The sequence below is a fragment of the Aedes aegypti genome, chromosome 2 (genome assembly GCF_002204515.2).
Source record: "Aedes aegypti strain LVP_AGWG chromosome 2, AaegL5.0 Primary Assembly, whole genome shotgun sequence".
NCBI lineage: Eukaryota > Metazoa > Arthropoda > Insecta > Diptera > Culicidae > Aedes > Aedes aegypti.
The window spans coordinates 395,419,205-395,438,297 of record NC_035108.1 but is presented as its reverse complement, the minus strand read 5'-3'; the positions used below and the strand labels follow the sequence as shown (position 1 = coordinate 395,438,297).

At 36.8% G+C, this 19,093-nt stretch overlaps 1 non-coding gene across 1 annotated transcript; it reads left to right on the top strand.

Annotated features, from left to right (window-relative positions):
• Positions 1-593: 593 nt before the first annotated feature.
• Trnas-aga lies at positions 594-665 on the top strand. Its single transcript has one exon. It is a non-coding gene; the product is annotated as a tRNA-Ser (tRNA).
• The last annotated feature ends 18,428 nt before the right edge of the window (positions 666-19,093 follow it).

Genomic DNA, 19,093 nt, shown 5'->3' with positions numbered 1-19,093 from the left:
TTTAAAATCGGATGGAAAAAATGTTGTGTCGCAGTTCATTTTGTTACATGCAACTCAATTTCACATTTTTCAACTATTTACGTCAGTAATGGTACTCATTCAGTGATATGAGCGATTTTCTAAAATACGTGAAACTAACATGCTTTATTTCGGTTGCTATCGGCTATCGAGGTCAAAATGAGAGGGGAGATGAGTGTAAATATTGAAATGCACAATTGAAATTTCTTGATTTCACGTCAATATTTGAATCAATATATTGATGCCACATTCAGAATATTGATGTCAATATTTTGGGGAGTGATATAAATTTATCAATATATTGATGCCATCTAAGGGTCGCTCATTATTTTTTATCTTGCCATTACTTCCTTTACGATTGGTTGAAATAATGTAATGTGCGGCAGCGAAGGTTATACTTAATGAACACACAAATTAAATAATTTTTCAGCTTGAAAATCCAGGTTTATACTATGATTTCATGCACATTCAGCAATACTTAAGTGGTTTTACGACTAACCAGTGCACTTTGCGAAAAAGGACCACGTGATTTTCGAGCTGAAATCGAATTTAGGTTAACTTCTGCGTCCATGAGTCCTCTCGTGGCGTAGGGGTAACGTGCCTAACTAGAGATCAGGGAGTCGTGAGTTCGATTCTCACCGAGAAGACGTGTAACTTTTTCGCAAAACTTCACATCAATTTATCCATTTAATTCAATTGCAAAGTATATTTATTGTTTAGGTTTTCGGTAGGTCTCCTTTAGTTTCTGAAAAATACTCCGAAATTCTTCACAGCAGTTTGTAAATAAACATTACAGTAAATTCAATAAAGAATACTTAGAGGAATTTTCTACCCAGGATCTATTCCTCAAAGGCCTATTTCAATTAACATATATCATTATTTTCTGGAGGAAATCGTTGGTTTGAAATCCCCGCATCTGACGTTGGAAAAATATTGGCATGAATTCTGAAAAACTCAAGCCTAAATTTAGGAGTATTATCTGAAATTTACTTTTGAATAAGTTCTCGGAATTCCTGAAATATTTGTTTTAGTAAAACTTGCAAAACAATATCTTAGCTGGAACCCCTCTTGTAAAATCGAAGATCCCATGAAAAAAAATCATGCGGAAATCGCAGTATGAAATCTAAAATCCTGAATTAATCCGGATAGGTACGGCTGGACGATAGAAAAGTATTCAACATATTCCCTCAAGAAATTCGTATAAGCTTCTCAAAGAGAATGTCAGCAAGAATTCCTTGAAAAAATCCTAGAGAAATTAAAGTCAGGAAAGGGCATGGTTTATGAAGGGAGTGAGGTCTAAGATTTCTTATATGTCGTACAAATTATTTTAATTTTCATACAAAAAAAAACTTACTGTAGGTAGAGAGGGATCTGAAAACCGCTAAAATTGTCTTACATCAATAGTTTTCAGCCTTTTTGGCTCGCGGAGCACTTTTTAAAATGAATTTTCTGCACGGATCACATGTTCTTCATCACGATTTCGTTTGAAATCTGGACTTTTTTCACATTTAAATCAACCCTATAATCCCAACAAAAACCGTGGAGTAAGATTTATGATGGTCAATCTTTCACTAAGGGCCAGATTCAAATATCTCAAGGATACAAATCTGAAGAACTAAACGATCATCTGACCTGCAAACTTGATCGATGTGTCACTTGCTGTTGGTGACTTATTGATCAAGTTTTCAACTCAAACTGATTTTCACCAAATTTGTTTTTGAAACAAAATGAGGTTTGGCTTCAATTCATCTTCACCTATTTTTTCATTTTATTTTGAACTTTCAATTCTAATCCAAAATGATTTTTCTGTATTTGATTGAGCAAGATCTTTAATTTTAGGCTAAATCTGTGACAACGAAACTATATTTGAATTTTCGTCAAATATTTCAAAAATCGTGGGTCGAAAACGACAGAATGGGTTTGGTTAGAAAATTTTCGAATTAAGCGAGTTTCTGTGGCGATATATTTCTTTTTTAAGCCTTCCCCGATGTTTTTGGATATATCTACCACGATTGTACACGCAAACATTCAAAAATTTTATAAATCTTGTGAAATATTCCGAATTTTGTATCACATTATCAAAATTTTGTTTATTATCGTCAAATATGGGCTCAGTAGCTTTCAAAACACCCCTGCCGAAGTGAATCAAAAGTGCCAAGAATGGACACCAACTCTTCACTCTTTACATAATTGATGGCCAACCTTTAAAGTCCTGGAAGGATCCTTGAAGTTGGAATTTCACTTTTAATTCCTCCAACTGTGATGATATTTCTTGGTGCACAAAGAAATGTTTGGAGATATACTTAGTGACAGTCCTGATCAAACTTTCTAAGGATTCTCTGAGGAAAACTACAAAATGCTTTAAAAGAATTTCTGACAGAATCTTTGAACGGCATTTTTTTGACTGAGGCCTATGCAAGAATTTCTTTCAGATATACTGAAGTTTCTGATAAAATTACTATAAAAACTTTGAGTTCCATAGGCAAAATATGAGAAATTCATGAATGAGTTTTAAACGGATTTCCTTCAATATATCCAGAGATAAACCAACCACGACCTGAGCTGAGTGTCTAGTTTCCGGCCATTTTGCTTATCTCGGAAAATCCAAGCTTTATTGAAAATCCTGAATAAAATTTGTATTTCGTTGAAATGGAAGCAAAATTCCTGCTTTACAATGTTTTTACAATCAAATAAAAAAAAGGAAGTTTTTATGATAAACGGTTGAAATAAAAAAAACATCTAATAAATTTATTCTAATGAAATTACTGAACAAAAATCAAGACTTACCTTGACTTATTATGAGTATGTTGTGTAAATTTTTTTTCTCTATTATAAATGATAGTATGGTAAACATTAAAGCAGAGGCAAATCACTAACCTCAAATCTACCTGTTCCACGAACAAAAATACTTGAACTTCAGAGACAAATTTGTATCAAATAAGTAGAATTCAATTAAAAAGATAACTCCGAACAATAACTGATCACTCCGTAATTTATATATGCCATATTTGCCATTTTCAGTTTCGTTGATCTCTTTTTACGACCGTTATCGGGGGGTCGTAAAAAAAATCGGTCGTAAAAAAAATCAGGTTTATAATTATGTTGTTGCAAAATGCAACGTCTAGATGCGGAAATACTGGTTCGAGATCTTCGGCAAAGTTGAAGCATGGGTTGAGAACTTTCCAAAATGGCCGTTCAAGTTTTCATATTTTGGTAAAAGATGGCAACACTGCTCGATTGTTATCAAAAGAGCCAATTTTATGGGGGTGTGATTTGCAAATACCAAAAAAATTTAAAGATAACGATACCGAATGTTCACCAAAGTTGAAGGAAGTGTTGCGTGCCATACAATCGGCCGAATCACAAATAATCATGTGGATGGCAACACTGTTTAAGAAGAATAAAGTAAAGATCAAAACCATCAAACTTGAGCGGAACAGAAAAATATAATGCTTAGCAACATAGCAATACTCTTCAACTGTAATCCAGTTTTTCATGAAGGGTTCAAATTTTTTTCGTAGCTGGCAACACTGCTTAAGTGAAATTGCGCCACCAGGCAGTACAAGGGTGCATGCAACTATTGCTTTGCGAATATCTCAGGATCCTGACCACCTAGAAAGATGGTGTCTTCGGCAAAGTTGTTCAGTAGCTCAAGGACTATCATTATAAAAGCTATGAGATTCAAAATTTTGCCACCAGGCGGCGCTAGTGAGCATGAAACTTTTGTTTTGCGAATATCTCAGGATCCTGGCCACTTAGAAAGATGGCGTCTTCGGCAAAGTTGTTCAGTAGCTCAAGGACTATCATTATAATTGCTATGAGGTTCAAAATTTTGCCACCAGGCGGCGCTAGTGAGCATATAATTTTTGTTTTCCGGATATCTCAGGATCCTGACCACTTAGAAAGATGGCGTCTTCGGCAAAGTTGTTCAGTAGCTCAAGGACTATCATAATTCTAGCCAAGAGATTCGAGATGTTGCCACCAGGCGGCGCTAGTGAGCATATAATTTTTGTTTTCCGGATAGCTCAGGATCCTGACCACTTAGAAAGATGGCGTCTTCGGCAAAGTTGTTCAGTAGCTCAAGGACTATCATTTTAAACGCTATGAGGTTCAAAATTTTGCCACCAGGCGGCGCTAGTGAGCATGAAACTTTTGTTTTGCGGATATCTCAGGATCCTGGCCATTTAGAAAGATGGCGTTTTTGGCAAACTTGTTCAGTAGCTCAAGGACTATCATAATTCTAGCCAAGAGATTCGAGATTTTGCCACCAGGCGGCGCTAGTGAGCATGAAACTTTTGTTTTGTGGATATCTCAGGATCCTGGCCACTTAAAAAGATGGCGCCTTCGGCAAAGTTGTTCAGTAGCTCAAGCGCTACACTGAACATAATCCACACGTTTGATCCTAATTATTTTCAACGTGGATCTGTCGTGTCGAATTGCAAGGTGAAATGACGTGTAAAACTTGTGATTCTGTGAAGGATTGGCTTTGGTTCGATAGCAAAGTCTTTTACACATGATTTGAACGTTTTTTACAATGGCGATATCCATCACTAGTAGAACTAGTTTTCCTAGCATGACAAGGACTCACATTTGCCGTTCACGCGTGACAGGACATGTTATTTTTGGAGATATCGGGTACCCGTAATGGGTGCCTGGAATCAGAAAACCAAGCAATAAAATTTTGAAAATGATTCTGAAGCTTCATCCCTGGTATAGTACCAATGAGTTACATAGAATATCCAATGTTGAAACATTGAAACAAATGTCAAATAAAATAATTAATAATTTCAGGCAAAAATCGTTACAATCTTCTATTGCCACGATTAATGCGTTATATGTTTAGGTTGTGTTAGGTTAAGTAAATTCAAAGCGTTTTTCTCTTATAAGCAGGTGAAATCTGAACTGCTACGGCAAATGAAATGTAATATGTTGTTAACAAAATGTTAATAAAATCCTCAATTGGTTTTACCAAATTAGGATGATAGTGTTGTCTAATAACACAGAACACCTAGATATAAGAAATGAATGTAATGTTTGGAATGATACTAATAAAGAAATTATAAAAAAAAACAAGCGATCGCTAATAAATCCTACTGCAGAGTTAACGATAAATTGTAAATTTACGTGTTTTAAATTCGAATTTGGAGCTTTTTTAGCGACTCGTTTTACACCATCTTTTGATAAGTTTTACAATTAGTGTAAATTCACGTGTGAAACATATTGATTCAGCTTGTAGAATGTTTTCAGTGTATCATTATAAAAGATATGAGATTTAAAATTTTGCCACCAGGCGGCGCTATTGAGCATGATTTTTTTTGCGAATATCTCAGGATTCTGACCACTTAGAAAGATGGCGTTTTCGGCAAAGTTGTCCAGTAGGTCAAGCACTATCATTGTAAAAGCTATGAGATTGAAAATGTTGCCACCAGGTGGCGCTAGAGAGTATAAAACTTTCGTTTTGCGGATATCTCAGGATTCTAAGGACTACTAAGAAAGATGGAGTCTTCGGTAAACTTGTTGAGTAGCTCAACTTTGCCCAAGACGCCATGTTTATGTAGTCAGGATCCTAATATATCCGCAAAACAAAAGTTTCATGCTCATAAGCGCCGCCTGGTGGCAAAATTTTGAATCTTATAGCTTTTATAATGATAGTCCTTGAGCTGATAAACAACTTTACCCAAGACGCCACCTTTTTGAATAGTCGTATTCCAGAGCTATCCGCAAAACAAAAATTCTATGCTCACTAGCGCCGCCTGGTAGCAAACTTTTGAATCTCATAACTTTTATAATGATAGCGCTTGAGCTACTGAACAACTTTGCCGAAGACGCCATCTCTCTAAGCGGTCAGGATCCTGAGCCATTCGCAAAACAAAAAATTCTATGCTCACTAGTGCCGCCTGGTGGCAAAATTTTGAACCTCATAGCGTTTATAATGGTAGTCCTTGAGCTACTGAACAACTTTGCCGAAGGCGCCATCTTTCTAAGTGACTAGGATCCTGAGATATCCGCAAAACAAAAAAAAATCATGCTCACTAGCGCCGCCTGGTGGCAAAATTTTGAACCTCATAGCGTTTATAATGATAGTCCTTGAGCTACTGAACAACTTTGCCGAAGGCGCCATCTTTCTAAGTGGCCAGGATCCTGAGATATCCGGAAAACAAAAAAAATCATGCCCACTAGCGCCGCCTGGTGGCAAAATTTTGAACCTCATAGCGTTTATAATGGTAGTCCTTGAGCTACTGAGCAACTTTGCCGAAGACGCCATCTCTCTAAGTGGTCAGGATCCTGAGCTATTCGGAAAACAAATATTATATGCTCACTAGTGCCGCCTGGTGGCAACATCTCGAATCTCTTGGCTAGAATTATGATAGTCCTTGAGCTACTGAACAACTTTGCCGACGACGCCATCTTTCTAAGTGGCCAAGATCCTGAGATATCCGCAAAACAAAAGTTTCATGCTCACTAACGCCGCCAGGTGGCAAAATTTTGAACCTCATAGCTTTTATAATGATAGTCCTTGAGCTACTGAACAACTTTGCCGAAGACGCCATCTTTCTAAGTGACCAGGATCCTGAGATATCCGCTAAACAAAAGTTTCATGCTCACTAGCGCCGCCTAGTGGCAGAATGCCGCAATTCAATGACCACCATATGTTAGCCCTTGAACTACTGAACAATTTTGCTGAACATCATGATCCTCTATTTTGAATACTTTGTAAGATAATGATCATTTATAAAAACGGTCGTTAATCTGAATTCGGTCGTAAAAAAGTGGTCGGAAAAAGAACCGTCGGTAAAAAAACGGTCGTAAAAAGAGGTTGGAGTGTACAACTTTCGTATGGTTTTCTCAGTTCGGTAGTCTGGTCTGTTTTTTTTTTTTTTTTTAAACGTTGCAGTGTTGTGTGGTATACTTAAAATCTTAAGATGAATCTTAAAACCAGAACACAGGTTAAACGTTCTCCATCGCCAATCAGACGACAATCTTTTTATAACATCGTTTTTCGACTACCAGACTGAGAGACTGAGAAAGCAATTCGAAAGAAGTGGTACTGTAGAGGATCATACTAGAATATTTATATTTTTTTAAACTTAGGAAAAAAGCATGGATGGATTACTGGAAAACAACCTAAGAATAAAATTTGGAGAAGATGCATGTTAAAATTGCCAAGTTCTAGGCTATTCCAGCCTGCAGTTTTAAATACGTTGATGTTTACATGTACACAACGAACATATGTATGTCAAAGGTACAAATTGAAATTGAAACTGCGAAACTACGTACTCCATTGGGGATCGAACGCACGTCTTTCTTATTTGCTAGATGGGTGTTTCAACCTTAAAGCTGCAGAACCTCTTAGGGACCCCGACGCTCGGAGGCAAACTGAATTCGATAACCCCAAATCACATGCTATGATAATTTCGCAGGTTAAACCTCCATCCTACATCTCAAACATCCGAAGGTGCGTCATGGGTTCAATCATCACCGAAAAACATTGTTTTTTTTTTTTTGTAGTTTCAATTTCAATTTGTGCATTTGATGCATATTTGTTGTGTATATGTAAATATCGAAGTATTTAGAACATTTGAAGGGAACCTTGAGAGATTTCGTCATGGTCTCAACGATTATCCTTATAAATTGATTTATTTCAAGAAAGCTAGTATTTCAGCTGGAAAAATCATTTGCAGGATTCTTGTGATTTAAAAAAAATACATGTTGACAATTGATAATGATTCTAGATTGTGGTTTCTTGAATTAAAAAAAATATTTTTGTCTGAAGCATAGTTTGTCATTACGTAACTGACAATATATAAGAACACTGTAGAATTACAATATAGGCATTGTCTATGCAAAAAAAAACAGTTTCTTTTGACTTTGTTTTCCGTCAACCAAGGAGGCCAACAATCAGGGTGCCCCCCTTTGAATACACCCATGTAGGGTAAACTGCTCTATCGTAGTGGCAAAAGCATTACTTCTATAGTTTTTGGTGTCAAAGTGTTACTTACTTAGTTGGTCATGCTCTGCACGCAACTTTCTCTTGCCAGGTAGCTTCTAAAAAGAGTACAAGATGTTTTCTCTAAACCGTCCAAATCTTGACGTTTCAAAACAAACCGGGCAATATGCCCCTCCCGTAGAAAAAGTTCCGCAGCGTTGTAGAAATGTTTCCAAGGAAAATTCCACCACTTGCTAGCAGTCGTCTTCTGGTAAAAGTTTTTGTGATAAGTACAATATTAAAGGATGGGCTTCATTTATAACGAAGCTTGCCTATCGGACCCAAAAATTTACGCCGAAAAGCTGATTTTCGATATTTTTAGTATTTCTATTGGTTGTTCATACTTCCCAAAGATCTTATTTGCGCAACATAATTTTTTCGCGTATATGTAATATATGTAATCATATTTACGTGTTAAAGAAGCCTCAATCCCTTAAACATTAAGTGGGGCGTATTGCCCGGTTGGGGCGCATTATACCAATTTACCCTATTACAAGATCACCACTTTGAAGGGAGACCACAGGCATGCACCGAACACCGTTCAACGGGCCTTAATTTGCATGACAAAATCATGCCCGTGAAACAAAGCCAAAAGTGCTCTTGTCTGTCATCTTATCGAAACGCTTACCATAATTGACTTTCCATTTTTGCTGCCCCGAGTTGGTCACAAACTACACACACACCGGAACAGTAGCTTGGACCACCAACGGTTACGCATTGTTTCACCATTTCCCCTTTTGGGGGCAGAACGGCATTCCCGGAGCTGAGAAACACGATGCGTGGGTGGTAGCATTATTGTGTTGCCCGTAGATTCCTCGTGGAGTGGTAGGCTGGTACGCATAAATTGTACACCACTCCCAGTTTTATCCTGCACCGAAGAGCCGTGCAGCCGAGTTACGCACAGAATCGTAGATAAGCTCGAATCTCTTTCAAAACAGTAGCTGAATAGCTTTCGCTATGCCAGTTAGCTATCCAGTCCACTTGTCCAGGTGCGTCTCTTCGACCGTCGGAAGCCATCGGAATTTCTTATCTGGCCAGAATCAGGTATGCCCGATAGTCGAGTTGGCCTGCTTGACGAGGTTCAGCTATAGCTATGGGAGTGGATGGATACGGAAACGAAACGACGGGAGGAGTAGAAAGACGGTGCTATCGAGCGTTTCGAATCGAATTAGTCTCAACTCGTCAGAGATGTGAGAGCATAATAAAAGAGGAAAAAATTCCAAATAGGGCCAACCACACCGAGGTCCTATCGCGGATCCGGGCCGAAAGACTTAAAACCAGTAGCTTTAAATTGTTTCTTATCTTAATCTCGTTTATGATTAATAGCGGCTGCGCTACCGAGCTGGGGCTGTTGTAACGGTTTTACCGTCATCTACACCAGCCAGCCGAGGCGTCGCACAGAAAGCGATGGGGAGATCAGCCGTGGCAGTTATAACCTAAAGGGAGTGGGGATTTGTGCGGATCCAATACATTGGAAGTGAGTGTATGGAATTCAACATTTGGTACTGGGTGGAATTGAAAATACGTCGGCTAAGATATTTTCTAAGTTTAGCCTTCCAATACCTAAGGCAGGGCTGGTAGCAAGTCACTTTTAAGTGACTTGGTCACTTTTTTCGACCTGGTCACTTTTTTCGACCTGGTCACTAAAAAGTCATTATTTCCAACATAAAGTCACTAAAGTCACTTTTTTCAGGAAAATGGTCACTAAAGTCACTTTTTTTGTGATCTGATGATAATGAAATTTAAGGCTGGGTTAGCTTTTCAAACAAAAACAACAAGAAACAGATTTTTGTTATTATAAAGACAAGAAAAGTGTGATTTTGAAATCAAAGTGTCAAGATTCTTGACTCAAGAAAAGTAGAGACTCCTGGCTAACTATATTATTATTGAATCCTTATTATGGGGAGGTTCAGCCCGAGACTGGTTCATCCCCGCCCTTCCAGCTTACTTTTTGGAAGAATTCAAGTGAATATTCCGTAGACATTTCCGATAGAAAAATTTAAAAATTTCGTTGGAAAAACTTTGGAGAACATTCTGGCAAAACTTAGAAAGCAACATTAGGATAAATTTGTTGTCCGAAAGATTTTATTAAAATTTGGCAAAAACCAGAACCAATATCTGATATGAGTAATCTATGGCTATACAAGAAATCCAAAACCAGGTTTCTGAAAATAAACATCATCAAAACTCCTCCGGAAGATAAGCCAGAGACGGCTAAGAATAACAACCAAAATAAATTATAAAAGTTTGTCAGAAATTCGTCTAGGAATTCAACAGCAAGTACTATTTTTGCTGGAAATCATTTCAGATATCACATCAGAAATTCCAACGTGGCCGTGCGGTTAGTGTGACCAAGCTTTTAACCGCATGGGGGCAATATGAGCCACCCCGGTTTTGACCTCAAAAACAGTGTTTTAATGTCTAGTGTCATTAAGATCTGCTAAAGGATGCCTCAAATAGCCACCACAATAAAAACCGTAAGAATATTCGTTTGAACACTCAAAATATTTACACAAATGTACAAATTTGTCCTTCACCATGAAAAGCTTATAATCTTGGCAGTTTTTAATTAAGCCTATAAGACAATTATGTTTATAATTCTGGTAAATTTTACCAATCCATTGAAACTTATGATCATATTGAACAGTTCGTGAGCGAAATTAGATTAGATGTTCGTAAACAAAATTATTGAAAAACAATATGTTATTTTCAAGATGAAGGGGCGGGGCAAAATGAGCCACCTAGAATTAAGCAAAACAAGCGATGTTTTGAACATAAAAATACATTGCCTAAATAAACCAGATTATTTTTTTACTGCATAGTCATCTTTATGCACCATAACATAACTTTACTAGAAAATATGTTGAACCAAGTATCGCAATTTAGTACTAGTATAACATGGTCTGTTTACTATTTATTAGGTATCTTTAAAAAATAAGCCGCTAGAATCAATAATTTCAAGCAGAGCTAATACAATTTCCTTTCCAATAATTTACTCTTCACCACTAACTCTTCTCTATACTGTTTTAAATAAAAATCATTCAATTGAATGAGGTGGCTCATACTGCCCCGTAGGGTGGCTAATAATGCCCCATATGGTTGGTAACCATGTAGAAAAACATGGTTTTCTAAAAAGTTCCTGAAATAATTTGCAAGTTGATGTTAACATTAATTATCGACGTAACATGGAAGATAACATTTTATAGTACAAGTCACTTGCATTTAAACCATATTTTTTGCTGTTTTTCTATGTATTCCATGATGTTTTCCTTAGGCGGCCCATATTGCCCCGATCACCCCTACATGATTCCATAATGAATGATAGAACATTTTTGGACGATAATAATTAATCAAGAGTGTTGTCAGTGGCTATTCTCTAACCCAAAATCCACCTGTTCATAAATTTCAGCAACAAATATGTGCTTTCTAACGTTTACTGTTTACTTTATAATTTAAATTTGCAAAATTTAGGGTCGTAGATCAGATAAAACGTGAAGTTACGAGTCGCCACTGATTAATGTGATTATTTTCAATAATTCATTTATTGCAGTGGCGATTCCCTAACCTCAAATCTACCTGTTCCACGATTAGAAATTCTTGAATTTCAGCAACAAATTTGCATGTAATGAGTAGAGATTTGTTAGAAAGGACGATTTCAATAATTAACTTTTTGATTTATAATCTAAATTTGCCGAAATAGTCATTTTTAGAGTCGTAGAACAGGTAGAAAGTGAAGTTACGAGTCGCCACTGATTTATTGAAATGCTGATGAAATTCTAATTCTTTATATACGACATTCAACTAATTTGTTCTTTTCTCGAGTTCGTTAATAATCAATTGTGTTCTGGAGTTATTGTTTATTTGGATTCTTTATTTTACAGAAATTCTGCCACAAATTTAGCATGAGTTTCTATTTTTCTTTTGTTTTTGAACTTTGAATTCTGTCCGGAATTTTTCAAAATTTACTGAAATTTATTCTCAATTTTCACCACATTTTTGTCTACAACCAAACCTTTTTCCTCGATTTATTCCACAGCTTTGTTAAGAAATGCTTTAAGTAATTCATTTTGCATCTCTACTTCAAAATCTTGCCAGTAAGTTCATCATGTACAGGAATTTTGTTTAGAATTCTATCACGAGTTTGTTTACCAAAGTTCATGTATTTAATTTTTTTAAACTGAAATCAGAGATATAACATAGTAACCTTATTTTAAGCTAATGTTCGTCTCGTAAATAATGATAAATGAAATCTCGAAAAAGGTTATCTTTTTGACCATTTATGACAATCAAGTCTTATCTCGGACAGATAACTGTTACGAAATATTTGAAATTACTGCAGTTCTCTACATTCTAGATTCGCCTAATATGTAGAATGGTTAATATTTACTTAGACCATACTTTCATTTCTAGTCATGTCAATGACTAATACTTTCCCTTTATCTAACACATCGAAAAAAAAACCTTGGAGGAAAGGAGATAGTTTTCGTCTGGGTTCCAGGACATGTCAACATTGTCGGAAATGAAGCCGCCGACAAAGCAGCCAAACGAGGACGAATCAGTCGACCCCTAAAAGAAGGAACCCCGATAGAAGATTTAGTTTAATGGTTCAGAAATCTCGTTTATTCAAAATTTCATGAAGCATGGCTGAATGAATCAACTGAAAATTAGCTTAGAGTCATTAAGCCTACTACTGCAAAATGGATCGACAGATCAGCTCTTGCAGAACAAAATTGTTTAACTAGTTGTCGTACAGTCGACACACCAAAGGTCACATACTCGATAAAACATCACCTCCAGTCTGCAGCATGTGTCAAGAATAGAACAGCATAGAACACATTCTAATCCATTGTAATCAGTTTAAAAGTCTAAGAGACAAAATAGGATTAGCTAAATCAATAAAAAACATTTTGAAGAATGACAGAAAATCAGAAGGAAAGTTATTAGCGTTTCTCAGAAGAGCGAAATTGTTTGAATTATTGTAAATAATTAAATCTTTTTTAAGAGGCAAATTAATTCAATAATTTAAAGCCTCTATAATAAACACAAAAAAAGACTAATACTTGTAGTTTTCAAGTCACTTTTAGGCCACTTTTTGGTCACTATTTGGTCACTTTTTTGATCATTTTGGTCACTAAAGTCACTATTATTTTGCTGTCTGACTGCTACCAGCTCTGCTAAGGCTTCCTTCAAACTGGATATTTTTTATGATTTTTTTTATTATTCTTACATCTTTCGAGTTTTTGTGTTCAATATCATCGAAAAGTAACTCTAGTAATAGATTTCTTTTCATTGATTTTTATTTTGGCTGGTTTTGATTTTGTAAAAAATACTTACCGTTCTTCATCATTCTGCTTCGTGAAATGTTATGAAAATCTCCATTCAAGTAAATCAATTTTCGACTAATCTAAACACAAAATCGACAAAAAGAAATCGTTCCAACATGATCAAGCATTTAATAGTAGTTTTCAACGCACGTCAAAATATGATTTCAAATTTTCATACCTTAGCCTTATTTAACGTGCAAAACAGCAATTGTATTACTCACGATCAACCTAAACACGCCCCAATTTTTTATTATCAATCTAAGTATAATCTTTCGCTATTTAAAACCGATCTAAACACGTTTCTTACAATGTTGTATTTTTAATTGCAAAATTTCGAATTTTAGTTTTTGATTTTGAGCATTTTTATTTTTAAACATCCCTATCCTTTTTAAATTTTTCTTGAATCCTCTTCTGAGTACAGATTTATAAAAATAATATAAATTTGAGTTTTTGAAATACTTTTAAATATATGAAATTTCTTAATTTTTTGTGAGACTTTTTTTTGTGTAACTAACGGAAAAAATCGATTTGAAATTTACAATTTTTAAAAATATTTTTCAAGAAAACAAATATGTTTCAAAAGTCGAATAATACATTCCTTATATACGTGTTATGACCCAAGGTTTAAGCCAAAAATAAAATCATTTTGATTTCCGAGCTAAGCAAAAATACAAACAAAAAATCAAAAAAGTACCCCATTTAAAGGCGGTGTGTGATATAAGAGGGTTAAAATACTCTATGGCTAACACATAAGGCAATGAGTTGAGATACTTCTAAGGTAACGTAATTTATTATCTCAGACAGAAAAAATAAATTAAAGAATTTGTGTTTTGGATGGGAAGACTTCGAAAATTCAAGTCAATGAGTGGAACGTATGAGCTTTCTCATGCATAATATTTCACTGTTGAGTTGCGTGAGGAACAACAATCGTTTGATATATCTCAAACATGATATAAGAGAATTTATGATTTCTTTAATACTGTAGGTATTATACCAACATTTATATAAAATTTTGTAAACTAAATTTTTACTTGATTTTATTCAAATTTTCAAAGTTAACGCCGAAAAATCATGTTTTACTTTCTTGGTACAATGTTAAATCATTGCGGTATTAGAATCGTTAATTTAAATATTCTGAAGAGCACTTTTTGAAGGAATTTTTTGAAAACAATTAAAAATTCAAACTGTCATCCAAGTCATTGTGCAATTTTTTGGCATTTTGTAAGCAATCGCGGCAGTCCACACGTTTTCATTGCATTCAGCATTTACAACACGAGCGATCAAACGAACGTACGAAAGAAAAATGTCAATAGAATGCAGCTGACCATGATGACGCCGCGTTGTTTTAGCGGATTAAAGACTGCAAAAGATGTTTTAGCGGCTTAAAGACTGATAGAGCCGACAAAACTCTATCTTTTTCACAAAAGCTGCTTTCACTGTATGCGAGTCACATTTGACATAACATAACTATTCTTGTCGTTTGTTTAGCACCAGTTAAATTTTTCCCAAACTTCCAAAACGGTTAGCCCCAAGGTGTACCAGGCAGTGTGACCCTTTTCAACACAACATTTTTTATATTAACAAAATATTTTTAACTTGTTGATTTCCGTTTTGAGTGAGTTGTGTCCAAATGTTATTTTTGTATGTTTGTAACATTTTAATACTATTTTGTACCAATAAAATTTGTTGATGACCTGATGGTCCAATAGCCGGACCAAAGCGTCGGCGTGGTAAATAATCAATCGACGCAATTTTGAAAAACTGCAAGCCGAAACTCACAAAACAAATTAACGAGCATAACTAGAATTTATTAGATTTTTTCTATTTTTTACCAAAGAAAACCTTTATAAAACATTTTTAAAATATTAGATCAGAACGACTCCAAACACAACCTCATTAACAAAATCGTAGTACTTCGATGAAATTGTTTATGTTTATATCTGTGAACAGCTGACCAAATAAAGTGTCAAACTCACACAGTGTTACCAGGTTGTCTTTCTAAAGAGCCGAAAAAGACCCACTGCCCCGCATCGCTTTAGAGAATAGATCTAATCCGTTGTTGTTCGGCCGAACACTCGAAAAATAAACACGAACTCATTCACTACAGATTAAGGACGAAGGAAGATGATATTGTACAACACAATGAAGCCCGCTTTTGGATTGAAGGTCGCTTGGAATTTGTGCAGATAAATGACCATCTTTTTACAAAACTTGAAGAGATCAGCCATACCATCTTGCATCAATTCGTTAATTATATTTTGAATTATTGAACTTTCCTTACATTCTAATAAATACCATTGAGAATTTTCAAACTTATTCACACATTTTTTTTATTTTTTATCTTTTTTTCAGGTAAGACGGCAATATATCAGGAGGGGACTATCCTTAGCCGAGTGATTAAAGTCCACGGCTACAAAGCACAGCTATGTATGCTGAAGGTGTCTGTTCGATTCCCGGTCGGTCCAAGATCATTTCGTAATGGAAATTTCCTTGACTTCCCTGGGCATAGAATATCATAGTACCTGCCATACGATATACGAATGCGAAAATGGCAGCTTTGGCAAAGAAAGCAATCAGTTCATAACTGTGGAAGTGCTAATAAGAACAGCTGAGAAGCAGGCTCTGTCCCAGTGAGGACGTAATGCCAAGAAGAAGATGGCAATCAATCATGATTGTAATTCGTAGTGAAAGCAAGCGTGTTATCAATTTTCAGTCTGAATTGCCTTATATGTGTCCACGAATAAAGTCAAAGTTTGCTTAACACTTGCTTGAATTACATCATTTAATGCTCCTAAGCGTGATGGAGAGTATAGGGATCGGAAGCGTATGTCTTAATAGGTACATATCAAAGCATCGGTTGTAACGCTCTTACAACAACCATGCACCTATTACAGCAGAGAGGCAGCAGCAGGCGGAAACAGGTGATTTCTACATTATGACTTTTATGTTATGTTCCTAGCACTGTTTACAATGACGCTTGTTCACACCTCACACCTCTAGTGCACTCGCAGTGCGGCGAATAGTTGCTTGCTTTTCCAGCTGATTATTGCTTGTAAGTTCCCATTTTATGATTTGCGCCAGGCGTGTAAATTGCTGTGGCTCTTCCGAACGGTAGCTTATTGCCCCGCGTTTTACGGCCCCGACCACAAGAATGCGATATGCGAAATGAAGTGCCAAAAGTCTAGCTGCTGGCGAAGCTTGGTGCTTCTATGGTTGAGCTACTCATGGTGGTGGTGAACCGCACATATGTCGAGAGCCTGGAGTGAACTTTCGATCGTAAATTTTACTAGATTGCGGGCTGCACCATACACACTTTCATCAACACCTTGGTGGCTGGGATTTAAACCACAGACAGTAATCGACCTGATCAGTAGTGAGTGGTTTACTTATGCTGAAGCAGATTACGTTGATGATTGGAGAGATTTTGATGAAAGAAAGAAGGTGGTTTTAAAATTTGTTTCAATCAAACTTTACATTCTCACACATCAGTAAGGCATTTTGAAATATAACTGCTATTTAATAAATTTTCATTCGATTTTTTTAAATACATTTGAATATGTGTACGTTTTTTTTTTTTGCTGTAAATGCGCTACGCAGAATTCAGCATCATAGGTACTATGGATCATATTAGGAACACGGCAGAGCCAAATATAAGGATGTAACATAATTTAAATAAGTTGATTGTTCTGGAACATTATTGCTGGTTCTGCCTATGTATCGTTGTGGACATTTCCATTGCATGATCAAAGCATACCGTGAGACTTCTTAATTTACCGTTTTGATTCATATTACGGACAGCTTCTAATTCCGGACACTCTACATTGTATGGGAAACATTTCACACGAAATGTTTCAATTTTTGGCATTCAAAAGTTCTCACTTTTAAGGCTCGTTTTAATATGCATTTTCCATAGATATCTATGCAAATTAATAATTCCTACTGGCTTAGACCTCTCTTTAGTGGCTTGGCGATTTCAATTGATGATTTGACTTTTCTTTTTATGATTTTCATGAGCTGTCCGGAATACGAATCACAGTCTCCGGAAAACGAGGCAAAAGTAAGGAAGCGTCCGGAATAAAAATCATGAAAAACCTACACATTTCTCTTCATTTAAAATTGTTTATGATGCAGAATCAAAATCTTTACCCACTATTCGAAAGTTAAGGGTTTTGTGGGCTCGATAAAGCGGAGGATTCACACAGAATGTTTTATTTTATATGATTTCTGATTAGTTACACCTCACTGAGGCCTTAAGTGTCCGTAATATGAATCAAAACAGTACGTGAATTCGGAAGAAGATGATAATGAATGAATAATGATCTCGATGTTATCCAATGCGACCACTCTAGATCTAGCATCCTAAAAGAGCCCCTTTTGAAACGTATCTGTATTATGACAAAAACAGGACAAACCGTGGCCAGTCAAAAGCAGAAAAAAATTGATCCGCGGTGTAATCGGTTCTTCTGCCTCTTTTTCTTCTATTTCTTTCTCTAGGCATCATACCCCTACTGGAACAGAGCATGCTTCTCAGCTTTGTGTTATATGGGCAGACCAATAGTTAGTAGTCAGTTATTGTTAAAGTTCACATTATTGCATTCGTTTATCGCAAGGCTTTTCAACCGAAGGGGGTTTGCGAATGTAACCAAGCCGTAGCAGGCTTTCAAGATAATGAGAATGGGTTTAACACTACTGATCTAACCGAGTGACATAACATTCTTGGTTGGTAAATGCAAGGCATGGCGTACCATTGGTACCTCGTGTACCTGAAGGAATAAAATAAACCTCTCTGTGCGGTCCTTAGCCTCCTTCCCAGTAACTCCGATCCCTACCTCATCGTGGTACTGGCCAGGGTACGGGCAAACTTAAGGAAGAGGGAAATTTGCTCGTATGTGTGTACTCCATGTTATGAGCGGTTCACAACAGCGTCTGCTCCCCATGTCAGGGGCAGCTGATCATAGTTCGAGTGCTAGAGAAGGACTCTTAGCTAAACTGTGCCTTATAGCCCTAGTGGTTTGATGTCATGCCCTGCAAGCCAGCCATTACATATCAAGCAACGTATCGAACCAGAGAATACGAACCGGAACAATCGGCGAAGACCACTGGAACTGGAACGTGGAACTGTAAATCTCTCAACTTCATTGGAGGCACACGCATACTCGCCGATGTGCTGAAGGACCGCGGTTTCGGTATCCTAGCGTTGCAGGCAGGGTGTTGGAAGGGATCAATGGTGCGAACGTTTAGAGGTAACCATACTATCTACCATAGCTGCGGCGACACACTTGAACTGGGAACAGCTTTCATAGTGATGGGTGATATGCAGAGGCGCGTGATCGGGTGGTGACCAATCAATGAGAGCAAGTTGAGGCTCAAAGGCCGGTTCTTCAAGTTCAGCATAATAAAAGTGCACAGCCCTCACTCAGGAAGCACTCAGATGATAAAGACGCATTCGACGCGCAGCTCAAAAGCGAGTACGACATCCGCCCAAGCCAAGACGTCCCATGATTTCATCATAGGATATCTAAACGCTCAGGTTGGCCAGGAATAGCGCAGCACCTCGAGGCTGCATTACCGGAAGAGGGTGAGCTGGATGAAGCCCCTCTTGAGGACTGCTAGAAAACAATAAGAGAAGCTATCAACAATGCAGCTAAAAGCAATGTCGGATACACGGGATGGAGTTGACGGAACGATTGGTTCGACAAGGAATGTAGGAAAATTATGTAGGAGAAGAATGTAGCGCGGGCGGTCATGCTGCAGCACCCGGAAG